We start from the raw sequence: 7,503 nt of genomic DNA on the forward strand, positions 1-7,503 counted from the left end.
TATATTTAGGGATGATCCATTTCGAGTTAATTTTGTGAAAGATAAGGTCTGTGCATGGGTTTATTTTTTTCCATATGGACATTCAATTATCCTTGTACTGTTGGTGAATGGACTAGTCTTTCTCCATTTAAATGCTTTTGTTCCTTTGTGAAAGATCAGTTGATTAGATTTATTTCAAGTTATTTGTGGACTCTTTATTCTGTTTCAATAATCTATGCATCTCTGGTTTTGCCAAAACCATACTGTCTTTATTACTGAAAGCTTATAACAAGTTTTGAAATTGGGAGTGTTAGCTAGCCAACTGTGTTATTTTTCAATATTATATTGGCTTTTCTAAGTCTTTAGCCTTTCCATATAAAATTTACAGGCAGTTTGGTTGTATGTACAGAATAGCTTTCTGGGATATTGATTGAGGTTTCATTGTATCTATAGATGGATTTGGAATACACTGGCATCTTAACAGTATCAAATCTTCTAATTCATAAATGTGAAATATAGCTCCATTTATTTAGAAATTTTATTTCTTTTATCAGAGTGTTATAGTTTTTCACAAATAAATTCTATATGTTTTTATTAGATTTATACCCACCTATTTCATTTTTTGGTACTATTTAACTTTTTAAATTTCAAATTCCTGTTTATTTTTTTATATTTGAAAGTAATTGATTTTTTATGTTAACTTTGTATCCTGCAAACTTTCTATATTCACTTACTAGTTTCAGGATGTTTTTGTTGATTCTTCAGGATTTTTTACATAGACAGTTGCATCATCTGTGAACAAAGATAGTTTTATTTCGTTGTTTCCGATATCTACAGTTTTTCATTTACAGTCTTACTATACTTGTTATGATATTCAGTACATTGTTGAATAGGAGTGGTTAGAAAGGACCTTCTTGCTTTGTTCCTGTTTTTAGGGGCATAGGGTTAAGTTTCTAACATTTAATATGACTTTAGCTATAGATTTTTAGTAGATGTTCTTTATTAAGTTGAGGAAGTTTCCCTCTATTCCTAGTTTACTGAGAATTGTATAATGAAAGTGTGTTGGATTTTTTTCAAGTAAGAGTTTTTTTTTTTCACGTTAATTGATAGAATCATTTGATTTTTCTTCTTTAGCCTCTTGATGGAGTGGATCATACTCACTAATTTTCAAATCACACCTGGAATTAATCCCACTCGGGCATGGTGTAAAGTTTTTGTATGCATTTTTATATTTAATTTGCTAATATATTGTTGAATCCTAGGTAAATTTTAAAATAGCAAAAAAAACCCACCACATAATATTCCTTTTTGATTTATATTATTTTTACTAAGTGTTTTTGTGAAAACACTAATTGTCTATATTTAATTATTTATTTTATTTACCTAGGAGGGTAGTGTATTTTTGTCACAATTATAGTTGTAGTGTTTTTAAAACTTTTGAATTTTCAAACTTTCATTTTATGAACAATTGTTGATTTTTAAAATCATTGGTATATAGATTTTATTTACTATAAAGATTCATATTTTGGGGTTTCTTCTTTATTATCAATATGATAGGCTAATGTTAATAACCAGAGGATTTACTTTACCTTAAACCTCACTTTTTAATAAGATTTATTCATATTTTTGTTTTTTCAAACAAATAATGTTAAAGTTTAGGAAAGAATATTTTATTGTATGTGTAAAACATACATTTATAAAGGTAATAATTTCATTTCCATCCTTTTTAGTTATGTATAAAATGAACATTTTTCTTATTTTGATTTGAATGCAGACAGTATTTAGAGATTATGATTTAGAAATGCTTAATCTCTATTGTATTTTTAGTACATACTCTTGGTAGTAGTCAATATAAAGTACATAGTAACTTTTCTCTTGTTTTTAATGTTTATTGCTGAGAACCATCCATGTTCCATTCTGCTAGATAAATGGCACTTGCATTATAAAGTCCAGTTCAACTCTTCATTTTTTCATGGATAATATATTCAAAAGTCAGAATTACATACCTAGAATATTTTTAAAATATAGAAGTAAAATAATTGTTGCTTTTAATATTTTTTTCTTGTGTTGAGAGCATGTTCTCCTGTTTCATCCTTGTTGTCACATTTTAGGTAGTTTCCACATCTTGGCTATTGTGACTAAGGCTACAATGAATATGAAAGTACAAATATTGCTTCAAGATTTGGATTTCAATTCTTGTGGATAAATCCTCAAAAGTAGGATGGCTGGATCATATGGTAGTTCTATTTTTAATTTTTTGGGGACCCTCCATATTATTTTCCACAGTGGCTGCACCATTTTAAATTTCCACCAATAGTGTACAAGGATTCCAATTTCTCCACATTTTTACCAACACTTGATATCTCTTGTCTTTTTGATAACAGCATTTTAACAGGTGTGAGGTGATATCTCATTGTGGTTTCGATTGATATTTTCCTGATGAATAGTGATGTTGAGCATCTTTTTATATACCTGTTGGCCTTTTGTATGTCTCCTTGGTGAAATGAATATTCTAGTCTTTTGCCCATTTTTAAATAAACTAAATTCATATAATTGAGAAAATGTGTCAGGTCTGTCATGTGCCAAAGATAGGAACAATAGGAATCTCCATCAACAGGGCATTGGTTAAATAACATGGTAGAAAAGGAGATTATAGAGAGGAATTGCTATTTGGGGCCTATTAGAATTGTTCTATATTGGGGTAAAAATGGCTAATCGTTTACGTTTTCTCAGTCATTGAATGTGGGCCATCTCAGGTGTGAGCTTGGGACAGGTAGCTCTTTGAGATGTTCCCTGAAGGGAACATCCACTGACAACATTCCCAGAAATTGTGCCACAAGTTCTTCCTTTCATCTCCATGTCTATCACAGTCTACTTGTGATGTCTGCATCCATTACCTTATATGCATTAAGGAAGCTCTTCCAGGAACCGCATGGGCTTCTATTCCTGGGGAAAACTAAAAAGACTAGAACTAGTGAGAAGAACTACAGATCCTGCTGCCTCAGGTGGTCCTAGGACATAACTGATAATTACATTTTCCCTCTTCTACTTTTATTCTGGATTTTTCTCAACCTCAGCTAGTGATGATTTTAGTCTTCATGTCTTACCTGCTGGAGGTAAATCAGATCCTTATCACTGAGGCTTCTGAGTCACTGGTCACGATATGTGTCTCTGGCTGAGATTGCTGCTATTTTTAAAGTATTATTAGGATTGGGTAAGGGAGTACTGAGCAGTATTACCACCTATTTCTCTCTGCCCCCATCGGTTAATAGCATTGTGACCTAGTTTCCCTTCTCGAAATAGGAAGTACAGATTCCCCAAGTGGGTCTTTGGCAGGACCACTCCTGCTCTTGGCACACGATACCATATATACTTCCAATTGGTGACCCAACACTAAATAAGGAACTTTGATTCGGTTATTAACTGTGAGTTGTCCCTCGTTAGTATTGCCAATAGCTTGCACCAAACCTCTATCAGTCCTGCCTGTGTATGTAGTATGATATGGCCAGGATTATTAGCTGTTCTTACACCTCCTTTGCTAGAAAGTAGATCCCTTGGTCTGAAACTCTTATATGTGGGATTACATGCTGATGGATCAAACACTCTGTAAGACCCCATGTAGTTGTGCTGGGTAAGGTCTGACATAAAGCAGGTAAACCCATATCTGGGATATTTATCTAGTTTTGTCAGAATGCATGAGTTGTTTTCAAAAAAAGTATAAAATTATAAGTGGCTGATGGCATCACCTTCTCTGGAAGGCTAGGGGCCTGTGATACAATTTTCCCATTGAGACTTTCCACACATGCAACAGTTTTGCACAAATACTGCTAGGCTCTTTTATTTTCTTTAACATCGTAGGATCTGCCGGGTTTTTTTTGCCCAAACAGCAAGGCTATTGCAGAGTAGCCTGCACTACTTGAAGATACTTTCCCAGTGCCAGGCCCCAATGTCAGTTAGAACACTTTTGTGTTACTCATCATAAAATCCTAAATTTTCCATGTACAGAATATGCTGTTTCTGGAACTTCAAGACACCTCCAGCATTGTCCTTCTTCCTTTGTTGTGGGAGATGTAAATGGCAACAGTTTTCTTATTAAGGTAAATGGGGTCATTTTTGAGCTTTCAGCCAGCCTAGCTGCTAATGGTCATTAAGCACATGAAAAGATGCCTGAGTCATTAGTCAGCAGAGAAATGCATATCAGAACCACAATGAGATACCACTTCACACCCATTGGAATAGCTATCATTAAAAAAAACACATATGCACACTCACATATAAAACCACAAAATAACAGATGTTGGCAAGGGCATGGAAAATATCAAACCCTCCTGCTTTGCTGGTGGGAATGTAAAATGGTGTCATCCCTGTGGAAAACAGTTTGCATTTCCTAAAAAAATAAACATAGAATTATTGTATGATCCATCATTTATACTTCTGGGTATATACCCAGACAAATTGAAAGAAAGGACTTTAACAGATAATTGTACATCCATGTTCATAGTAGCATTATTCACAATAGCCAAAATGTGGAAACAACCCAAGTGTCCAGTGACAGACAGACGGATATATTCATATATACAGGGGAATATTATTCAGCCTTAAAAAGAAGTATATTCTGATACATGCTTCAATATGGATATGAATCTTGAAGACATTATGCTAAGTGAAATAAGCTAGTCAAGAAAAGAACAAATACTGTATGAATCCACTTAAATAAGGTACCTAAAGGAGTCATTCATAGAAACAGAAAGTAGAATGGTGGTTTCCAGGGGCTGGGGGAGGGTAGAATGGGAGAGGTTATTATTTAATAGGTACAGAGATTCAGATTGGGAAGATGAGAAAGTTGTGGAGGTGGATGGTAGTGATAGTTGTACAACCATGTAAACATAATTAATGCCACCAATCTGTACAATTAAATATGGTTAATTTTATACTACGTGTAGTTTACTACTATATATACATATGTACTCTTTCCAAAAATAAAAAGTATATCAATTTTTCTCTATTTCTTCACCTCAAATGATACTATACACTAATGTATGTCCTCTACTTTTTGCAAAATTTGCCTGACCCAACATATTACTCTTACAAACCAATTCAGGAAATAATAATCTCATAATTTAATGAATAAATACCAAGAAAATATTATATAAAACATTTATTTTCACTAAGGAATAGCTTTATTAACGTTTGAGTTCAAGTGATAATCCTCCCCCAAATGATCATATTATCTTGTCAAATTCTCTAAAGTTTCTGCACTAATTATAGCATGGGAAAATTGAATTTCAGAACATCTAAGAAAAACATCTAAATATCATCTCTTTCCCTCTTTACTCTGTATCAGTGGGTCACTTCCTGGTGTCATATTACTTATTTACTCTAATATTGTGTTATATCAGAAGGCAAACTCCATGAGGCAGGGGCTTTGTCCATTTTATTCACTCAGATAATCCCATCCCACTTTCTATAAGAGTGCTGAAAATATAGGAGAGTTCCTAATAAAATTGTCAAACAAATAATTGAATAAATTTAATTTTCTCACTCTTGATTCCAAGCAATTGTATTAGCTGATCCTTAAGTAAAACTTGCTAGGAATTTTAACTCCAAACACATAAGCAATTACTGAATGTTTATGAATTTACTATTTAAACTACATATTTATTTAAATTAAAGTTTTTGTTGTTTTCACATAATATTGACCATTCCTCATATCTGTATGCTCTCTTGGATCATTTTAAGAAATCCTGTGTTTGTAGCCAGACTCTGCAGAAATTTTCAGAATCTGGACAAATTGTCCTTTTGGAATAAATTGTTATGGTAGCATTTCAGTTATACTTGCTTTTTGTTTGTGTATTTGTTTCTGCCTATGGTAATTTTATTGGATAATATTGTTACTTCTTTTGATAGAATCTTTAATAACATGTGAATTGAGTTAGATATCTATGGATAGATTTATGAAACCAGGTGGATACATAGGTGTGCAAATTTTCTTTCTATACTCTCAGTCCCGCCATGTCCATGACTCTGTATCTAATTCATATTTACCTCATCTGTAATTACTAAAGATTCAATTTTCAATTAGGTGAATGGATAAATAAAATATAATAAACAATTCTTATATAGGGAACATCATATCCAAGTTTTTCTTTGTTATTGAATATGTATTGTAACTCCTATTCTAAGATTCCAGTCCTGTAGAACAGCAGGAACTACAAGAACTAACAATACTGGTGTCTGAGTCTTGTGTGTACTCTGTGAAGTAAACTCTTTAAAACAACAAAAACAGCTTCAAATAGCCAACACTTGTTTTTTAATAATCGGAAGTTGAAGTTTTATGTTTATTCACTTATTTTATTTCATGGATAGCTTAAGTGTTAATCTGTGTAAAACATCCTTACTTCTATTAAGTAATCCGGTTGTTATAAAGCATTTTATTATTGTCTTAAGTTATTTTCAATTCTGATATGAAGACCTGGCTAAATCACAAACAGCACGATTGTTTTCTCTAGTCATAGACTTGCAAGTATTCAGGTCTCACAAAAGTATACTATTTGTCACAAAAGGAGTTAGATGCATGGATGAAGATTGCTCAGGGCAAAACTTTCACTGTTACTGACAAAACAAGTAAACGTACTTTCCCAGTTGATGGCTGGTTAATAGTGTTATCTTTATATACAAAGGATAACCTATAAAATACAGATAGAATTGATATAACAAAAATAAAAATACTTATTTTACCAACAGAGTAAGACTTACATAGATTTTTATATTGAAATATATATGCATATAGTATTTTCAGAAAACTTCATTAAAATGGAAATTGGATTTTCATTGAGAGTGGAAAAAATGGCAATATCGAGCAAATTTATTGTTGCATTTATCTATGACATGTGATGCAGCATAATTCTAGCTATATAATTGGGTTTCTTACAAAAGTCAAAGACCCCAATTTTCCCTTCAGTACAAAGCAGAAGGTATGTATATATTACTGTGAGTTTTATATGAAAAAAATGATAGAATTCTGCTTAATATGTTTGACAATGTTAGCTACTGAAAAAAAAATTAACAAAACATTTAAAGCCAAGCAATATAATTTGATTATATGTTTTGGAAGGAAATAATAAACACATTTGGCTTTGCAGCATTCTAGATAATTATCAATATTTTATAGTAATTTTTTCATAATTATATATTTTGATTTTGTTGATCAAACTACCATAATAATGAGTCTTCAGTTATCCAGTGAGAAAAACAAACACTGCTTTTATAATATTCCTTGTTAGCCACAGTGAGCATCTAACATGTATTTAGCCCTGTGACATGCTTTATATAAATTTCTGCCACTGAATTTAATTATTCTAAAGGCAAGGATATACTAACTCCACTTTACAGATTAAAAATACAAACAGGCTTAGGTATTAAATGTTTTTCTGTAGTAAATACTGCTGATATCTGAGACTCAAATTTACTAGGGATTCAAAGATAATTTAACTCCTATGTCCTGATGCTATTTCCAAGATACAA

Source organism: Mesoplodon mirus (assembly GCF_964341445.2).
Source record: "Mesoplodon mirus genome assembly, chromosome: 3".
In the NCBI taxonomy this organism is placed as follows: Eukaryota; Metazoa; Chordata; class Mammalia; order Artiodactyla; family Ziphiidae; genus Mesoplodon; species Mesoplodon mirus.